The sequence below is a fragment of the Sus scrofa genome, chromosome 2 (assembly GCF_000003025.6).
Source record: "Sus scrofa isolate TJ Tabasco breed Duroc chromosome 2, Sscrofa11.1, whole genome shotgun sequence".
NCBI lineage: Eukaryota > Metazoa > Chordata > Mammalia > Artiodactyla > Suidae > Sus > Sus scrofa.
Window position 1 is genome coordinate 36,207,331 of NC_010444.4, and position 22,422 is coordinate 36,229,752.

Consider the following 22,422-nt stretch of genomic DNA (forward strand, 5'->3'; position numbering starts at 1 on the left):
CTATGTTGCTGTTGAAGACACAGACAGATGGAGTTAATAGTGCTAAATTATTTATGATTTTTCCCATCTTATTTATACACTGAATTATGTAAGAGCTCCCAGATGCTAAGGTCATCTGGATATGTAGAAATGTAAAGGATTTTGACTGCAAAGAGGAAAATCCCTGCTAAATAAGCATAATCAGTCTCTGAACATTGCACTCAGTAAATTTATGAGCCAACAAATGTATTGAGAATGCAGAAAAATAGAATTTATTTGGTAAATACAAACATCACTCAGAGGTGCAGTTTGTTAGGTTATACATCAATTCCACGGCACTCTGGGATTAATTAGTGTTTTATAGAAAAAAAAGAAATTTATGTGTTACTGAGAAATTTATGTTACTGAGATATTGGAAATTGTTTCATTTTGAAGTAAATTCAGTAGTTAATCCTTCCTCTTAGAAGATGCACAACGAGGGTTGTGTTCACAGAGGAAGTATTCTAGCCGGGAACCATTATTGTAAAGACTTCTAATCCTTTTTTTTTAAAGAATACAAAAATACAAAGTATTATTAATAATTCATTATTATAAAATCACATTGGTTATCTCCAGACATGAACTGAATTTGTGAGATAACATACTAAAAACTGATGAATTGACTTTCTTACCATTTTCTACAGTTTGTAAATTACTTATGAAATAAATATGATCAAAGTTAGAGAAAATCCCTTTGCTATTTGTAAAATCTCTATTTGATATTTATTCTAAGTCTTTTGATACTTAGCCTAAATATGCATATAAATAAAATTGTTTCCCTTTTAAAATTTATAATTTTCCTTATATAGATCACAAGCTAAAAAAATGCTCACAGTTCTCCTATATAAATGAGTAAATGAACAGATAAACAAATGAATAGAAGTCAGAATTATGCAGTGAAAGTAAAGGCTTCTTATTTTATTAATTTGGTTTTAATAATTTTAAGGATTATTATTAAAGCTATTTCATAGATATACAAGTAGAGTTGCAAAGAAAATTCTCTGTAATTATTAAATATTGGAGACCTATTGTGAACTAGATTATTTAAATTAATGCTTTCTAATCCGTCTACCTTCTGCTACGTTCAGTGTGTCCTCAAGACCCTTGGATTTTAGTTGACTTGACATACCATAAATACAAAATATTATATATATAGCAATTATGATATGCTTCATAATATATGTAGATGAAAATAAAATGCTATCAGAAATCATAGCAAAGAAATATAATGTCTGGTTGGGGGAGAATTATTTATTCAAAACTATTTTTCTTTTGCCTCCTATGTACCAGGAAATTCTTTTAGATTTTTGAGATACATCAATAGGAGTTCCTGTTGTGGCTCAAAGGGTTAAGAACCTAATGTTGTTGTCTCTGTAAGGATTCAGGTTCAATCTGTGGCCTTGCTCAGTGGGTTAAGTATCCAGCATTGCTGCAAGTTGTGGCATAGGTCACAGAGGCAGCTCGGATCCAGTGTTGCCAAGGCAGTGGCATAGGCTGCAGCTGCAGATCCAGTTTGACCCCTGGCCCAGAAACATCCATATGCCACAGGTGCAGCCATAAAAAGAGGTGAAAAAAAAGAACATCAATAAACCAAAATACCCACATAGAGATACATTCTGTGGTATATAAACATACCAACAAAATAGATAATTTTTTCTTTTTTTCATTTTTAAATAATTATATGCCTTTTATTCAGTTTTTTCAAAAATATTTGTTGATCATTTCTTTCAAAACACACATTAAGAAATCCACACAGGAATTCCCATTGTGGCTCAGTGGTAATGCACCTGACCAGTATCCATGAGGACACGGTTTGATCCTTGGCCTCATTCAGGGGTTCAGGTATCTGGCGTTGCCTTGAGCTGCAGTGTATGTCACAGATGTGGCTCAGATCCTGCATTGCTGTGGCTGTGGTATAGGCTGGCAGCTGCAGCTCCGATTAGACCCCTAGCCTGGGAACTTCCACTTGCTGCAGGTGCAGCTCCCCCCCCCCAAAAAAAAGAAAAGAAAAAAAGAAAAGAAAAAAGAAAAGGAAAAAGGAATCCATACAAAACCAATTTGTTTCAAAACCAGACAGAAACAGTGGGGAAAAGATTTGGAAAAAAGTTCGCTGAAATTAAAAAGACCCCCACCCCCCAAAAAAACCTTTTACATGAAAGCATAAATGCAGCAAATACAAATTTTCCTTGAGTTCCTTGTTGAAATTTGGTCCATAATACGAACGGCTAATTTTAAGTAATAATAATTATTTTAGAGACAAGGTGATATGACAGCAGTGAGTATGTGAAATGGCAGGGTATGAGCTGCATATTTTAAAAAGGATAGTTGAGGAAGATCTTCCTGGAGATCTGTTGTAGCAAAGACTTAATGATGTACACACCTGGGGGAAAAGCATTTGAGGCAGAGGGAAGAGTAGTTAAAGGAATCTTATGGAGGGGGAATCTGTTTTTGTTTTGTTAGAATAAAAAGAGATAGTATCACTGTGGCAATAGAAAAAATAGACAAGGGCAGAGAGATGGCATGCTGAGCCATTTTTTAAAGAGCTTACCAGCCACTCTAAGTTGAGATATTAACATCTGTGAAATGGAATGACAGTAAAGTAAGGAAAGACATGATTTAGTTTCATTTGTTAAAAAGCCAGATTGGGAAGTTTCATTATGGTTCAGTGGGTTAAGGATCCTGTGTTGTCCAGGAACTTCCACATATCACAGGTGCAGGCAAAAAATAAAAACTTACTTACTTAATTTTTTTTTTAAAGTCAGGTTGGTTGTTTTATGGAAAATGGACTAGGGGATGTGTGTCAGATAGTAGTTTCAAACGTGAATGCTTTTAGTGTAGAAGAGGAAAAAGGCAATCTTGAACCTTAATGGAGATGGATGGTATGAATGGAGTTCATAGTTTAAAATATATTTTTGAGATAAAATACCTACAAGACTTACTAATGGGATTGTGGATAAAGTTAAAGGGAATGATATTCAAATACGATGCTTGGATTTTACTTTGAACAACTATGAAGAGACTTTTGACAGGTTCACGAAAGACATGGCATTTTTTTTTGAATTAGAAAGGTGAAAAGGATTTATCATGGCCAAAATGTAGATATATCACAGGGAGGATGGTATGAAATAAAGGCATCTGGGCAAGAAAGTGAGATGGTATGTTTGAAAATAAAGCATGACATTTTTATGACCACACCAATGGCATAGGGAAGTTTCTGGGCCAGGGATTAAACCAAGCTGCAGCTGTGACCTACATCTCAGCTGTGGCAATGCCGGATCCTTTAACCTACTGCACTGGGCTGGGAATCAAACCTAAACCTCTGTAGCCACCAGAGCCATTGCAGTAGGATTCTTAAACTACTGTGCCACAGTGGGAATTCCAAGCATGACCTATTTTCCATCAACTTGTCATTATAAACTAGCTTAAGAGGTGGTAAATTTATTCACTTTCCTGGTACTAAAAGGGTAAGTTTCCAGGGAGTTTTTTAATTTTTTTTATTTATTTATTTATTTTTTATTTTCCCACTGTACAGCAAGGGGGTCAGGTTATCCTTACATGTGTACATTACAATTACATTTTTTCCCCCACCCTTTGTTCTATTGCAATATGAGTATCTAGACATAGTTCTCAATGCTATTCAGCAGGATCTCCTTGTAAATCTATTCCAAGTTGTATCTGATAACCACAAGCTCCCGATCCCTCCCACTCCCTCCCCCTCCCATCAGGCAGCCACAAGTCTTTTCTCCAAGTCCATGATTTTCTTTTCTGAGGAGATGTTCATTTGTGCTGGATATTAGATTCCAGTTATAAGTGATATCATATGGTATTTGTCTTTGTCTTTCTGGGTCATTTCACTCAGGATGAGATTCTCTAGTTCCATCCATGTTGCTGCAAATGGCATTATGTCATTCTTTTTTATGGCTGAGTAGTATTCCATTGTGTATATATACCACCTCTTCCGAATCCAATCATCTGTTGATGGACATTTGGGTTGTTTCCATGTCTTGGCTATTGTGAATAGTGCTGCAATGAACATGCGGGTGCATGTGTCTCTCTTAAGTAGAGTTTTGTCCGGATAAATGCCCAAGAGTGGGATTGCAGGGTCATATGGAAGTTCTATGTATAGATTTCTAAGGTATCTCCAAACTGTTCTCCATAGTGGCTGTACCAGTTTACATCAGGGAGTTTTTTTAAATGAGAGTTCCTTGCATTCAAAACAACCACAATTATCTCTTTGATCCACTGCTCAGAAGCCTGTTCATTAACACTAATACTTATAATAGTTAACTCATAAGATTTTAATTATCGTACTAAGCACATTAAAGCAATAGAGAAACAAGCTTAGGAAATTTTGTTTTGTTTTGTTTTTCCTTTTTTAAGGCTTCATCTGTGTCATAGGGATGTTCCTGGGCTAGGGGTCAGTTGGAGCTGTGTCTGCTGGCCACAGCCTCAGCAACACTGGATCTGAGTTGCATCAGTGACCTGCACCTCAGCTTGCACCAAAGCTGGATTGTTAACCCACTGAGTGAGGCCAGGGATCAAATCCACATCCTTGTGGACACCATGCCAGGTTCTTAACCCACTGAGCCACAACAGGAATTCCAAGAAATTAGTAACTCAAGGTACATGTTAGAACTGATATTTTGATATTATAATCTAAAACTTTCACTCCTGTATTCAATAAGAATAAAATATAACCTAGTGTTTGGCATCAGAACTGAGAAAATCGGAGCATCCTGGGGAAGTGACTGGTGAAAAAGATTCTAATTAAGATGATTCAGTGAAGTGATAGATACATTACTTATCTTGATTGTGGCAATTATTTCACGATGTTTACATATATCAAAAAATGATTCTGTGTAACTTAAATATATACAGTTTTTATTTGTCAATTATACCTCAATAAAGCTGTATAAAAAATTTAAAAACTGCATTTCTAGGAGTAAAATGAAGAGATGAACACACTAGAAAGGAAATAAGGTTATGGAAAACAGATATATGCCAGGGAACCAGATATGAGATTTGTGCATGAGCTGGGTTTGAGATTACGTGACATGATTAACATCTATAAGAGAGTCAAGTAGGGCTTGCCATCATACACTGATTAACATCACATAATAGAATCATGCTCCCCGCCAAGCTTATTTAACCTCAGAAGGTGTCTAATCTCTAAACTAAAATGAATGATTCTGGATAATGCACCATTCTAACCTTTATTTAATCTGAGGGTGTGTATGAACACACCCTCTGTCTCTGTACACTGCTTTACAAGGAAGAAGGAAGCTGTTAACAGTGAAAAATAAGTGCATTTGCAAGTCCTCTGAGTTTCAGGTTGAGTACCCCTCCAATGAGCTGTAGCTTCTATTCACACTGTGGCTCATTTCCCTTAGCTTTATTAGTGCCCTAGGAGGTAAAAGAAAGAAATACTCAGCTGGGGAGATCTGTCATACTGCAGACCACAGTGATCTCTCACGCTCTGGGTAATTATTTAATATAGAATTTCTTTAGGTATCATTAAGAGGAAAAAACCCTGAAAACTGGGCATTTTTCTGCAGAAGAAATCTGCTACAATTTGTATATCCAAAAACCCAAATACTAATAATATTTTAATTAGAATTGGAGAAGAATGATAATATTCAAAATAATCCCACAAAATAAAATTAAAGACTTTGTCTTGGAAATTCATCTCTTTGCTTATCATAAGCAACACCAACACACAAAAGGACTTCTTTTCATAAGCTATTTTTGTATTGGTATTAGAAAAACTGATGTCTTAGAGTTAGGAAACCTAATTTCTGGTACCATGTAGATTTGCAATGACCACTGTAAATTCTTTATTTATTATTTACAATTTACTTATTCTTTCTGTGCTTCAATTTATATTTTTCCCCTCTAATGCTAAAAGTAAAAAAATGAAAATCAGCTCTGCTGGGAATCAGACTGGGACATTTCTAACAGGATGTCAGCAAGGTTTTAAAGTGGACAGGGTAGGAGACAACAGAAAACAATGTTTCTATGAGGCTAGAACTAAAACAGCAAAATTCTTCTGAGTCACTGCTGTTTTTTCACCAGTGATAGTCCAGCATCATGTCATTCTTTCTCTCGCTTGAGTAATAATTACTGAACTGTCATTGCTACTTGGCAGTATTTAATCCAGAGCTGGACTCTGCTTTCCTAATCCCTTTTTAGAATTATGAAGCTCATTCACACCAGTAAAACCCCATTCCCTCTACTGGAAAACTAAATTCTCTCTGAAATATATTGGCCTCCCCTTGCTGCAACATATTAGTTATAGCCTCTCTCTTTCTGTCTCTAACACAGTTTCTGAGGGCCAGGAATCTGGGAGCAGCTCAGTTGGGTATTTTGGCTCATTGACTATAGGCCATGACTGCAATTATCTCAACACTTGACTGGAGCTGAAGAGACTTCTTCCAAGCTTACTATATGGTTCTTGGCAAGTCTTACTCCCTTACTGGCTATTGGTTAGGTGCTTTAGTAACCCATCATGTCATAGAGCTGTTCCAAACATAGCAGCTTCATTTTCCCAGAGGAAATGATGAGAGAGAAAGAAGAAGAAAGAAGAAAGAGGGAAAGGAGGAAGGGAAAGAGAGATACCCACAGAGAGAGAAAGAAGCTACAGTCTGTTTTATAACCTAATATCAGAAGATATATAACATCACCTATCTGCCATGTATGCCATGTTTCTGGTTACATGGAATAACTGTAGTACAGAATGGGAGAGGATGGCATAACGGTATGAAAACCAGAGGAGGGAATATCTGGAACCATCTTGGAACCATCTTAATCGGCCTCCTCCACCACAATGTTTCATGTTTTTCTCACATGCCATAACAACTCATTCCCTTCTAATGCTCAGAAACTTGTCTTTAAGTGAGACTTAAAACAAGGTTCAGATGAGGCTCCTCAGACATAGCTCATTAAGTGTGACTGCTTGAGTACAGATTCCCAAACTGTGAACCTAACAAAATTATCTTTCTCCAAATATACTTAACATACAAATAATAGAGCAGGCATAAAGTAATCAGTATAGACAATATTGTTAAAAAGGGAGAGGAAATAGGACACATTAAGGAGTTACTGGTCCATAACAGTTCTGAAATAGGTTTTGGCAACTGTTGAATGTCTTTGATTAGGTCTCAAGTATTGGACAATATATTTGATGGCTATTGGTGCTGCCTTCTGAACGTTTGATTCCATTATCTGAGTTGTCCTTTTGCTTTTTCTGAAAAGTAATGCATTCTTCCATCTGAATGTATTTCTCAGCTTGATGCCTGCCAGAGAATTTTGGGAGTTTAAAGTTCTCTCTCTATCTCTCTCTTTTTTTCTTTTTTTCTATTTCTTTTTCCTTTCAGTCTAAGCTGGAATTGTTTCTGACTATATCATTCTTTTAAAGCTTTGTGGATTGTCTGTGGATTTTATCAAGGTCCACTCCATATGGAAAAATCCACAGTCACACATCCCTTTTCTTTTTTCATTTTCAGCCTCTGCTGAGAAGGTTGGGTGATAAAACCATTTAATGGTAAGAAGCCCAGTTGTCTTTTTAGAAGGTCTTTTGTTTAACTGAATAATATGCTGAGAACTTAAGAAATAGTTTTATAGTTACATTGGCCTCTCATATCAATAAAGTTTTACAGTGATTTAAATCATAGGAAATTCACTTTTAGTTCATGCTTTTGTAGTTCTTTATGAAATTAACTATACTAGCTTTCTAGAAAGAAATTTGGCTTTATGCATTTCAAATAAAGAATACGATTTTGGAAGATATCCATATAAAATCAAGGCATTTTATTACAGTCTATAAAAAAGACATTAAGAAAGGAAACATTTTATATTTAATCATTTGGATTTTTCAGAACTTGCTATTATATTTTGCATTGCAGCATCTGTAAATAAAACGCAGCAAGATTAATAGCATAAGGACATACATTTTGGAACGTAAATATGTTTATTCTAAGGTGTTGAAGATAATTTAGACGCTAGGCTCAGAGAACTTCCCTTTTGGGGGGGTCTTCGATGGTTTTATGAAAGTAGAAAATTTATATATGCAAGAGATATCAGTTTATAAAATGGTTGACTATAAGAAATGCACTGTCCCAGCTCATTCAACCTTTCACTATTCATTTGCTATCTTCCTATCTATATCTTCCAGCTTTAGCCCTACATATAACCATACTTAATCTATCTCTTTCAGATTTTTTCATCTCTTTTTCATTTTCTCACTCATTATATGACTTATTACCTTGTGTTTGAATCTATTTTGACTTACTGAAATCACTGTTCTTATCTTCTTAACGCTTTGCCATCATTTTGAACCAAATGCTAAGCCTGATTTTGGGTTTAGCCTTCTGTCTTAGTACTAAGAGCATTCGCCATTGTTATTTCACAGATTAGATAAAAATCAAACCTGGCACTGTAGGGCCACTGCCCATTCTATTCACAGACACACATGGGAACTTTATTGTTTGGTGACATTTTTATGATCCAATGTATCTGTCACTCCTTACAACATTACCCCTTGAGCTCAAAATCAGTCTGGATGCTTGCGCTTCCCAGAAGCAGTCTTGTTCTGCACAGCTACTCTCCAAATTAATCTGTCCATGACATCTGCCTTGCTTAGGGCCATGCTATCATTAGTTTTCAGCCAAATGAAAGAACAGAGACCTGCATTGATAGATTTTTTTTGAAATAGGTAATTTTATACATATTTTGAGAGTCAGCTACATTTTCTGGCCCTTATTTTGCCCACTTTTATGATAGATGCTAAATCTATCCATCAAATTTCTACCACATTAGACATATCACGGACTCAATAGTTACTTAATGAGTAGTAATCTAACTACATTTTTGAGAAAATATTATTGGGGAGATAGAGAAATCCAGTTTTTCAATGAGTCATTTCAAAGTGAGACTTAGAACCTAAAAAAGTTTCTCTTTTCCTCATATCTTCATCGGACTTCAAACTTCAGTTCTCAGAAACAATGAGAGGTTTTAGTGAAATACCTAAATCTTTCTTTTATACAATAGTCACCATGTATTCTTACTTCTAGTTATGAAAGATTGAGCCTAATTGACAGCTGCCTAATTTTTATGCATTGAGTCAAACACAGATAAAAATCCTTTTATTAAATCAGTACAGTTTATTTCTTCATTGTACAGAGCATGCATGTTCTTTCTAATTTTACTTTGCGCTGTCACTCCCAAGCTTCACAAGTTTTAGTGGCTCCACATTACTTATTTAGTGCATGTGTGTATCTTAACATAATAAATCCATTCTCCACTGCATTGTGGTGCACACATAGACTACATTTCACAGACACCTTTTTAATTTGGTAGGGTGACATGACTAAGTTCTAGCTGATGGGGTGTATGGGGGAGTGACAAACCCTGACTTTTGGGGGAGAAAAAAGTCTCTAATTACCACGTGGAGGAGAACGGCTCTGAAGATCTGAACTCCTACTGAAAACTGAAGTTCCAGAAGGTAGAAAAAAAGGAATACCAGAAGACTTATAGAGTCATATATGAAAGGAGGGATTTCCTGACCATGAGTTTCATCCAAGAGTAGAAATGACTCCTGCATAGGGAAGTGAAATGTTTATGCTGAAAAGTGTTCAAGCAAAATCAAAATGGCTCCTTCTCAAACATATCGAAATAGTTTCCTGCCTCCAGGGAAAGGTGGTAACACGTTAGCTCTAAGTTATTTTATAGTACTACATCACAGGGATATAACTTATCCTTGTTCAAGGGAATTCTCAGTTTCCAGCAATCTGCTCTCAATCCACTCCTGGAACCCAAGCTTCTGGTTCACAGTTTGTTTCTGCTAGTTATGTGTGTCTTATGCTATGCAGGTTTCTAACCAGTATTTAATCATCCTATGCTGGGTGCTACTGCTTCTGACTTGTTTGTGTAATACCTGTTCAAGACTCATGGTTGACCTTATTATCAATCACATCTTATAAGTCTCTTTTGACTCTGATTTTTGCAAATTTTCCCCATTCATCCACTACAGTTGAAGGACTGACCCATATGATTCTCTATAAGTCTTTCATTAAGTTTTAAGATGTTAGCCAGTTTCATTTCTGGTAAAGGCTCTCTGCCTGGCTGGCAGATGGCAGCCATCTGACTGTGTCGTCCTATATCAGGGAGAGGGCTCTGATGTCTCTCTCTCTTCTTATAAGGGTACTAATACCACTATGCCCTGTTTTCGTGACTACATCTAAACCTAATAATCTCCAAACATTCCTTTCCAAATACCATCACATAATTGGTTAAAGAATAAACATGGGAGTTCCCATCGTGGCGCAGTGGTTAACGAATCCGACTAGGAACCATGAGGTTGCGGGTTCGGTCCCTGCCCTTGCTCAGTGGGTTAATGATCCGGCGTTGCCGTGAGCTGTGGTGTAGGTTGCAGACGCGGCTCGGATCCCGCGTTGCTGTGGCTCTGGCGTAGGCCGGTGGCTACAGCTCCGACTCGACCCCTAGCCTGGGAACCTCCATATGCCGCGGGAGCGGCCCAAGAAATAGCAACAACAACAACAACAACAAAAAAAAAGACAAAAAGACAAAAAAAAAAAAAAAAGAATAAACATGTATTTTGTGGGAACACAATTCAGTTCATAGAAGAAGCTATACAGGGTATATCTATAAGATTATTCCATGATGAAACTATCATTATGGCAGTAATTGAACTGTTTCAAGTTTGCACAAGCATATATATAATTTTCTCCTTGCTCTTTATCATGAACTGATGTTACTAGATCACTCAGTCAGTAAAATTTTTCCACAAGCCAATTTTGCCCTGTACAATTCCTAAAGCAAGTATCTTACTGGCATGAAATTAATGCACAGGATCTCTTCAAAAAAAGGAAGGATAAAGTAGTAAAGATATAAATTAAAAACTACACAGTGAAAGTAGAAATAGTGATACAAAGTCTAGGCCTGACCTAAGAAATATTTTATTCATGAGAACTTCAAACTTACTGGTTTGCATAGCTCTGTCAATAAGATATTATAGCATAAAACGCCCATATCTTTAAATGTGTTCTAAGGAAGGAACAAATACCTTTGCAGGATATAAGAGTAATACATGGAATTAAATACTACCCTGCTTTGTACTAGATATCAGAATGTCCATGGGATATCACATTCATTTCAGAGCTTTATATTTAAGATCAAACAGAAAATGTTAACTTCTTCAAAGGAGCAAAGATAGTCTGGGAGTAGAGTTGAAATTGTTTAATAAATAACACATTAAAAAATAAATGCATTCAGCCTGAAAACTTCTGCTCACTGACAGAAAGGGGTTTTTAGGAAGGGTAAGGGATTGGATGCTAGAGATAGTTAAGCCATCCTTTAAACCATTGAATCAAGACATTTAATTTGGTGAAAGCTGTAGGCAAAAGCTCATTCTGAGAATATTTATGATCATCTACTGTTTGCTTTCATGATGTTGTCAAAATAAAATAATATGATGAGTGTTAACATTTAAGGGGATCACCAGAAGCTCTCATTTGAGAGCAAAGCCATAGTGTTTACATTTTGAGTAAATGGTTAAGAGCTGAATATCAGACAATCATATAATCAAACCTGTATCTTGGATTCTGCCTATCTTGATTTGATCCTTTTTATCCGCTATTGCAGAGCAAGTATTCAGTTAGTTTTTAGGTTCCTTTCAGAGGGAATGGATCCATATGTACCTGTATATTTGTTGTGTCTGTGGGACGAGGTAAGTTCAGACCCTTCTTAAGCTGCCATTTTGAACCCAGTAAATATATGGAAGCCCCTTAAAAACATAACATTTCCATTTCTTTTCCTTAATACATTTAAATTTTCATACAGTGCTTTGCTTCAGGGTTCTTGATCAAAGCTGAAAAGTTCAGAGTATAATCCCAGACTGAGTAATCTTCTGTTATGTATAATAATGACTTGCTTTAGAATTACTATGTGTCAGATACAAAGCTAAGGCCAGGAATTTGTAAAGGAGCTCACACGTTAGTGAAAAAGGCAGACATATATGAATATAATGGCATCAGAGGCCTAATATAGTAAATTGTATCTTGAGTGAAAGGAGAGATTGAGGTGAAATAAGAAAAGTTTTGAAGAAGAATAAATATTTATTGGAGGTGAGTTTTGGATATGGGGTTGGAAGAAGGAAAAGAGATTCCTGGCCCAAGGTCCAACATATATAAAAGCACAATTGAATGAAATAAATGTTTATAAAACAATATTTTAATTTGTTGTAAACACTTTTAAATATAAAAATATACATATCTGAAACAATCAAAAAAAATGCATTGATTATTTCCTTATAAGAAGGTAGTTTCAAGGAACTTACAGGAGGAAGGAAAGATTTGTTTTTTCTGCTCTCTATAGGCTTTCAAAAGTTCCACATGTTTACCTCAACTGAGTTGAATGCCCAGATGCCAAAGAAGAAGATAACTATTGCTAATCCAGCATGTTCCTTTGTCTGCCTTTATCACCCTGTGTAGAGTAACTGAATCAGAGGATTTCTTTCCCAGGGGCACTCCTCAGCCTTCTTGAATTATTTGTTTGAAGATAAATATAAATCTCCTTCCAAGATAGTTTCAATATAGCAATGTATGAAGCAAAAAAATAGATATTTATGTTTTTCGATAGTTCTTAACCGCTATAGGTCTCTTTGGATCTTCCTGGACAAGGAGTTTAGATTTACTAAGCCTCAGTTTCCATATGTAAACTGAAACTACTGTAGTTTTTCAACCTAAGACAATGTTGAATTTGAGCTTTTCTTTTATTCTTTTTTTTAAAAAAAGAAATAGAAAACACTGGTTTTATGTTATGTCACAACATTTTTTCATTAATTGTATTGTGTACAAGTTGAAAGTATTATTTTAACCTGGACTCTTATCTGTATCACTCTTAGGTATACAAAAAAACCTGGAAAATAGAAGCAAAATAAATTAGTTCAATTATTCCTAAAAGTTCTTAGCATTTAGAATCGTATTCTGGGAGTTCCCATCATGGCTCAGTGGTTAGCGAACCTGACTAGCATCCATGAGGACACGGTTTGATCCCTGGCCTCACTCAGTGGGTTAAGGATCCAGTGTTGCCATGAGTTGTGGTGTAGGTTGCAGATGTAACTCAGATCCCGAGTTGCTGTGGCTGTGGTGTAGGCCTGAGGCTAAAGTTCTGATTGGACCCCTAGCCTGGAAACCTCCATATGCTGCGGATGCGGCCCTAAAAAACAAACAAACAAACAAAAACAACAACAAAAGAATCCTATTCTGAAGTATTCTTCTGTTTGTAGACATTAGTGTCCTTACTTATTCACACAATGTCATCTTTTGTACCTTCAAGATCATTGGAGACACAGAGTTTTTAAAAAATAATCCTTTTTTGAAAGTAGTCTTGGTATCTTAAATGCCTTTGAAGTTACGTAAAGTAGTGTATCTTTGACTCTACATTTAGGTCTGTTAATAATACATTTTATAATCCTCAGTGTGGTTGTGAAAGTGCTTTAAGGAGTTCTAAAATCACTCAGCTAGTGTTTCCCAAAGTGTGTCATGTAGAATATTGATTAGGTATTAAGGGATTAGAAAATAAATACATTTGGTAAAGGCACTGGGCTGTGTCCTTTGACACTGCTCATTAAACGTTGCCATGTTATAGGATTTCATGTCTTGAGGTAAAGAAAATTTGTACTTCTTTTAAACAAACGTTTCTCAAATTTAGCTGTCTAAAATCACTTGTTTGTGATGTGTGTGTTGCCTTTGAATATTTATATGAACACTTAGTAAAGTCAGGACCTTGAGATCCATGATCTGAAAATCTATTATCATATCTAAACTTTTTTTTAAAATCTAGTGCTTCATAATCTCAAGACCCTAGGAGAGGCTGAATTATAAGAATGAACATGGGCTATTAATACAGAGACAAAAGAGCATAAGTTCATTTCTAATGTCACTCTTGATGAGGCAGCATCTGCAGACCTGGAATCCCTGGTGCAAACAAGAGAGAGAGACAGACCTAACCAAAATTTTCTAATTGTTGTTCCATTGATTTATATCTGCCTTTAGGCAGGCAGCACACTGTTTGATTACTGTAGCTTTGTAGTAGTTTTGAAACCAGGGAGTATGAGTCTTCCAGCTGTTCCTTTTCAAGATTGTTTGGCCATGTGGGGTCCCTTGCAGTTCTAAGCTTAGGGTCAGCTTGTCTATGAAAATACCCACCAGGATTTTGGTGAGTACCGCTTTGAAATCTGTAGATGGCTTTCGGTGGTGTTGCCTCGATAGCTCATGACAGTAGTAGAGCATTGCTTTATGCAGACTGTCTGCACCAGAACCACCTGGAGAACTTGTGTACAAGGTCATGTCTCAGCTCCAGCCCCAGAGTCTGATGTGATAGGTCTGGCCCTGTATAAATCCTATTCACGTTATATTCAACATCCATAGAAGGAAAATAAATCCTACTATTTGAAGATTTGGTGATGCTTCTCCAGGAAAAACTCATTCTGTATTCACAGGCTATTAAATTACCTGTTACATGAATTACTTATTATTAGGGCAGCCTCTCCAAGAGGCTAATATCCAGAAAGGTGTTTATAAAGGACTCCTCCTACCATTGTAATCTATAAAGTACATATGTTTATCCTTGAAGGTTCCCATTTATCTTCTGTCTTGCCTCAACTTTGGACATTCAATGAGGTATTATAGAGTCTGGGTTTTTCCTCTAGAACCATTGTCGTAGAGGACACATACCAAGAATGAAGAAGATTTACTTTGTCTCTTCCAAAAAAAGATAAAGAGAATATTGGTTATCATCTAAAATATTGTGTTAAAAAAGTAAATATAACATTATTTTAGATAATGGAACACCTTTGACTTTACTCAATGAGAAATCTAGAATCTATAAGACTTTTGAATATGATTGTAACTACCCTCAGTCCAAAGCTAAAATACAAATGGAAACACACACACACACACACACATATACAACAATAGCAATGACAACAAAAACTGTCAAAATCAATATCACAAAATCAAAAATTAAATAATTAAAGCTAACAGAACATTTTTATTTTGGGTCAACAAATTAAAATAAAATAAAATAAAACCTGTCAACTCACAATATTCAACAAACAAATGAATCAGTACTATTACCTTAAAAATTGTAGATGTGTGAATTATGCAAAGAAATAACTAAAATGAATATTATCTATATTAATAAATCAAGCTTCACACTGAACTATACAATAAATAGAAAACAAATGGAACAGTTGAAGAATATATTGCCTCATAGGAAAACCACCTTGAAACATAGTAAACACAACTATTGCTGGTAGAAAAAAAGCAGAATTATAAACTGAGAGTTCAAATTTGAAGAACTTTAGAGAATTTTCTTGGTAGGTAAAGAGATGATGTTTAATGATGATGAGTTAATTAGTCTATGATAGGAATTCTTAGTAATTACAGTGTTGTCTTTAAACATCATACAACTATGAGTTAGATTTTCTAATTATATCCATTTTGAAGATGCTTAAAATCAGAAACAAATTGGTTAAATAAAAAGTCAAATATTAATCAAAATTTAATCCTGTTTGTCTCTTATCTCAGTGGGATAGGAACCTGACATAGTGTCCATGAGAAGAGGTTCGATTCCTAGCCTCTTTCAGTGGTTAAGAATCCTGCATTGCTGTAAGCTGAGGTGTAGTTCACAGATGCAGCTCATATGCAGCATTGCTATGGCTGTGATGTCTGCAGAATGTGCTGCAGTTCTGATTGGACCCCTAGCCCTAGGAACTTCCATATGCTGCAGGTGTGGCCATAAAAGAAAGTAATAATAATATCACTTTAAAAAAACAACTGTTATTTAGTGATACTACAAGTATTTATTTATTTTTATTTTATGATTTTTAATTTTTCTATTATAGTTGATTTACAGTGTTCTGTCAATTTCTGCTCTCCAGCAAAGTGACCCAGTCATACACACACACATATATATATACATTTTTTTTCTCACATTATCCTCCATCATGTTCCATCACAAGTGACTATATATAATAATTCCCTGAGCTATACAGCAGGACATAATTGCTTATCCATTCCAAATGCAGTAGTTTGCATCTGTTAACCCCAGACTCCCATCCCACTCCCGCCCCCTCCAGCTTGGCAACCACAAGTCCGTTCTCCAAGTCCAAGAGTTTCTTTTCTGTGGAAAGGTTCATTTGTGCCATGTATTACATTCTAGATATAAGTGATATCATATGATATTTGTCTTTCTCTTTCTGACTTACTTCACTTAGTATGAGAGTCTCTAGTTCCATCCATATTGCTACTACTTATTTTCTATATATGCAATTTGTATTTTGATTATTTTTTTTCCTTTCTTGACATCTTTTGATTTAATTTGGTGCATCTGTATTAATCCACCCTATGTCCTATATTGGCTTTATACCTATAGTGCTGTATTTATGGAATAAATACATTTTCAACTAAGTAAAATTTTTAGTTTATCACCAGCAAACATGTACTACAAGAACTATAAAGCTCTTCAGGCAAAAGAAAATGGGACTCATTATAACCTTTGATCTACAGAAATAGAGAGTAGTAGGAATGTTAAATATGTGAGTAAATACAAAACATTACTTTTCTTTATTTTCTTATATTCTTCAAAAGACAACTAAAATGTAGCCATGTACAAAGAACTTTTAATGTATGTGGATTTGAAATATATAAGAACAATAACACAGAGGGTCAGAGGATGTGTAAATACATTTTACTATTTTCAGTTTCCTCTATTTTGACATGAACTGGCACAATATTAATTCATGATTCTATAAAGTTTAGAATAAATAGTGAAAACAAAAGATATAACACATACACACACAACTACAGCATTGTAGATAAAAAGCCAATAGAAGAGATAAGATGGAAAAATTCCTTCTCGCATTGTTTGTTTGGTTTGGATGTTATATAAATGTAACAGAAGCTATTCTACTGGCTGTATTTGATAGGACTTTGATTACCAGCCTCAATTTTATATGCTTGCTAGTATATAGTACATGATTTGTGCCCCACTGTATTCCCCTTTATTGGGTCATCACAACCATCCACAGCTAAGTAAGTTTTGACTAATAAAGATTCTCAGGTGACCTGTTTTTCTTAAGAATTTCCCTTGGATCTTAGGAGTTTCCTCAGCTACGACCCATGACCAATGAATTTCTAATGAGTATAAAAAAGGCTTCCACACCAAGCCTCAAGAGTATGTGTGTCAAGTGGTCCATAATTAAGAAAAGACCTTGAGAGTTGAAGCTGTGGTGCAGCAGAATTTGGCAGCATCTCTGCAGTGCCAGAATGCAGGTTTGATTCCTGGTCAAGGGCAGTGGGTTAAAGGATCTGGTGGTGCTGCAGTTGCAGCATAGGTAACAACTGCTGCTCCATCTGATCCCTGGACCAGGAACTCCATATGCACTTGGATGGCAAAGAAAGCAAAAAAGCAGGAAGGAAGGGAGGGAGGGAGGGAGGGAGGAAGGAAGGAAGGAAGGAAGGAAGGAAGGAAGGAAAAAGAAAAAAGACCACAGAAACCACATCTTGTGTTGTGAGATAATAAACTTTCATTAAATAGGCAAGTCTGAATATACATTGTCAATGTGATTGCATCTATATTATGATTGAAGCTATAATAATGGTACAGTTTTGTTTCTACGATGCCTCACTTTAAGAAATATTGCCGGAGTTCCCGTCGTGGCGCAGTGGTTAACGAATCCGACTAGGAACCATGAGGTTGCGGGTTCGGTCCCTGCCCTTGCTCAGTGGGTTAACGATCCGGCGTTGCCGTGAGCTGTGGTGTAGGTTGCAGACGCGGCTCGGATCCCGCGTTGCTGTGGCTCTGGCGTAGGCCGGTGGCTACAGCTTCGATTGGACCCCTAGCCTGGGAACCTCCATATGCCACAGGAACGGCCCAAGAAATAGTAAAAAAAAAAAAAAAAAAAAAAAAAAAAAAAAAAAAAAAGAAATATTGCCTAACAAAATTAATTTTCTATGTGGGCAAAATTCTAAATAGGATAACAATATTTTCCTATAAAATATTTTTAATAAACTAGGATTTTTATTAAAGTTTTAAATAATTACCAGTAATGTCACTTAGCACATATACATTTCATACATTAACATTTTATTCACCCTTAAATGCTTTCTTTTCCTATTAGTTCTTTATCTCCAGAATAGCCCTTCTTGTATTTTCTTGAGCAATCCTATCATCTTCTACCTTCAATGGTTTTGTTATAATCAGCAAACATAAATACAATCAAACAAAAAGCTATATCCCCTGTGCCTGTCACTCAAGTTTGTATAAACTAATAAATAGGTATTTCTGATGTTATAATCTATGACTGTCTATTTCAATAATAAAGGAAATTGTTTTGTAATGTATACTGTGATCTGGATAGAATTATAACTAGAAAGATAAAAAACATGGTGATATCATTGGTTTTCATTCATGTCAATCATAAAACAATCTAAGGAAGAACACTAATTAAAATTATCAATAAGTTAAACATCTTTTAATAGACCTAATGCTTTTAAGTGCAACCTACACAAAGCAACCTGCAATCTGAAAAAAAAAAGGTGATAAACATTTAAAGTTTTTTTTTAATACAAAACTGAAAGAGGCAAGTACAAAGGAAATCTGTTTTTTACATAAATATTAAGAATTTGTGGAAGCCAAATATCAAAAACAGTTAAGATCAAGATAAAATTAGAAAATTCTTACCATAAATACACATTACATAGAGTAGAATATAAATTTCCAAATAGTTAGGCAAATCATTTAAAATACATTGAAACTAAAATAGGAGTTGCTGTAGTGGCTCAGTGGAACTGAATCTTACTGGCATCCATGAGGACGCAGGTTCAATCCCTGGCCTTGCTCAGTGGGTTAAGGATCCAGCATTGCCATGAGGGTGGTGTAAGTCACAGATGCAGCTGGAGTATGGTGTTTCTGTGCTGTGGTGTAGGCCAGTGGCTCAGCTCTTATTCGACCCCTACCCTGGGAACCTCCATATGCCATGGGTGCAGCCCTAAAAATACAAAAAAAAAAATTAAAAAAAACTAAAATAGATAAATATGCAAATGATATGAAGCAGAAACTTTGCAAAACCCTTTGATACATACTTATCATTAATATTAAAATTATGACTTTAAAATGGTATTTTATTTATTTTATATATACAGTGACATGACAATTTGCATTTTTGCATTTAAAAATATTGAGTTTGGCTTTTGTGAGAGGAAAGGCTAGAAAAGGGCATGACTGGAATCAATAAGACCAGTTGGAAGTGGAACTTTTATTGGCTTATGATGTGAAAGCAAAAGCCAATGAATGGATATAAGTTCATTTAGTAGAATATTATTTAATGGAAATAGGATGAGAAAGGAGGTAAGGATGACTCTCAGGTTTTTCCTGTTCCCATCTGCTGAGAGAGGAAACACTGAGAAAGAACCAGATCCTATAATTTGTATCTTTATATTTTCCAAGTGTTTCTGTTGTGGGTGTGTATGCTTATTAATCGTGAAAATAAATAACAGATATAAAATCCAAAAATGAAACATTAAAGACAAACTTTCTTCTCTTTGATGAATTACTTCTCCTGCTACTCTCTGTATGTAATGGGGAGTAATAATATATATATTATTCTTATTGAAAACATATCATTTGTCTAACAATAGCGTAGCTAGGACAAGTTCATTTATTCATTATCACAGAATTTCATTTTGGGTAAGATATTTTTAAACTTCCCATTAATGTAGCCATTATATGGAACTACAACATTTTGAAATCCAATTTTCAGTTTCTAATGAAAGTTAAATTTAATCAATTCTCCTAAAATGTCTAATACATATAAAGTCTATTATAATTTGTATTCTTTATAAAAGAGGCCACACTTTTATGAACCACATATAATTACAGTGATGATTATAAGAATAGCAATTGATACTTTTTACATTAGCATGTTAATAACTATAATGAAGCACATTTATTTTTTCAAATATAATTTTAAAGTATGAATTTATATTAGTGCTAATTTTTATTTCACTTCTTTATATCTTTGTTTATCTGGGCAAATTTATGTCCCATTGTTCATAGAATTATGTGTTTTCAGACTTGGTGTCACGAGGTGACTATATGCAAAGGGTTTTCTAATGGAAAACAGCATATCAGAATACTAGTTTCTGCTCTGACATTACATCCATGATAGATGTAATCTTGCCATTCAGGGCCTCAGTTTCCTGATTTTTTTTCTAGATTATGCATTCTTAAGGAAATAACATTGCCTCCAGTGAAGTGAAAATTGTTTCTAGGGGTTTTAAAAAGTCTTACTCTTCATGTATAAAGCACAGATGTACATACAGTATGCAAACTGATATACTGTATGTCTGTGGTGTCAAAATTTTATTGGTGGACAGTTCGAAAATCATACGCCTGAAATGACTTCTTGGGAGGGAGATGATAAATAAAAGGTTGAGAAACATTATTCCAGATGATCCAAAATATCACTTCCATCTCCTACTTGTTTTATTTGCAAGTCTTTGAAACAGTGCTATTTAAGATTTTCATAGCTGCATGAAAGTCTTATTTAATCATTTGTTGCTTTTTTTTAGAACCAGCTTCATGCACAGTAAGGGATGAAAATATATTTTTGTGATAGCATTTCCTAGAGACTCTCTTGTCATGATTATCTTCTACTTAGAGTGATACAAATTTGACATTCCATACAATGTTGTTTCCCTTTAGTTTAGATTTTTAATCTGCTTGCGTCTAAATTTAACCAAGAATCATTGCTGACATCCTAAAAGGATTAAAAATAAAAAATCCTAAATCAGGAGCTCCCTTGTGGAACAGTGGTTTAAGGATCCAGCATTGTTACTGTGGTGGTTCAGGTTGCTGCTGGGGCACACATTTGTTCCCTGACCCAGGGAACTTCCACATGCCATTCAGTTAGGCAAAACAAAGAAACAAAAAACTAAATCGAGAGCAGATTAGCAGGGCAAAAAGAGAGAGATGGTGAACAACACCAACCACAACAAATGAAGCATTAGATAATTTACTCATAAATGTGACTCTTCTAAAAGTTTGGGGTTCTACACAGGTGATTTGCCTTTTCCTGCAAGGACTATGGGGTTTATTCCAAGTCGTAACGGAGAAGCCCTATCTTTCTCAATCAATGGGGTAATGTGGTTCCCAGGCACACCCTACACTTATAGAACACCTATAGCTGAGGCCTCAGGTAGTCTCTATCCTGATCTAGATATGTGGCCTACAAAATAGAAAAGAAGGAAATGTATACCTTCTATTTATAAGCATTTTTTTTTAATTTAAAAAGTGCCAGTATTAGTCAGGGCTCTTTAGAAAAGAAGAACCAGTAGGATGTATGCATATGAATTGGCTCATGCAAGTATGGAGGCTGAGAAGCCCCAGGATGTGCAGTTAGCAAGCTGGACACCCAGGAGAGTTGATACAGTAGTCCCAGTTTGAGTTTGAGTTTAAAGACAAAAGAAGACTGATGTTCCAGCTCAAAGATAGGCAGAGAGAGGTTCTCCTTTACTTATTCAGCCCTTTGTTCTTTTCAGGCCTTCAACAAATTGGGTGACAGACGTACACTGGGAAAGGCAATCGCTTTACTCAGTCTACTGAATTCAATGTTAATCTCATACTGAAACTTCCTCACAGACACACTTAGGAACAATGTTTAATCATGTATCTGAGCATCCCCTAGCTCATTCAAGTTGACACAGAAATATAAGCTTCACAGTACCTATGGAATTATGAAAATATTGTATTATTGCAAGTCCCAGATATCAGTTCCCCTACTTTTTCTGTTTTATTCCTTCTATATAGGGTTTGAAGATAAGAAATTAATAGTCTTTTTCCCTTCCTTTTGCACTTCTCTTCCAAAAGATAGAACATTCTGTGTCTATAAGTCCTATTTCATAGAAAGTATATGAATTAGTCAATTTAAGGTGAAATTATCATTAAAAATATAGTTGGAAAAATCCAATCATGGAATCATCGTTTTATATTAATGCATCAGCTTTTTTTATTGGGGAAAAAAGTTGTGATTAGTAACTTTATACTATATTGGCAGAGAGGAGAATTGTTATCTGACAGATGTTGGATGGTAAAATGTGGCACAAATTGAAATTGTCCCTGTAATTTTTGGAAAGATGCTTCTTCCCACGAGCCATGGATTATGATTAATCTTAGGAACTACCATCTGCTCTAATAGCCTTAAATACTGAGTCCGAGTAATGGATAGTACTGTGCAAACAGGGGTATTTTGGCAGATAAAAGCATGCATGGAGTGTGCTTAGAATTCCACCATGGAATGATCTTTATTTATTTTAAATAATG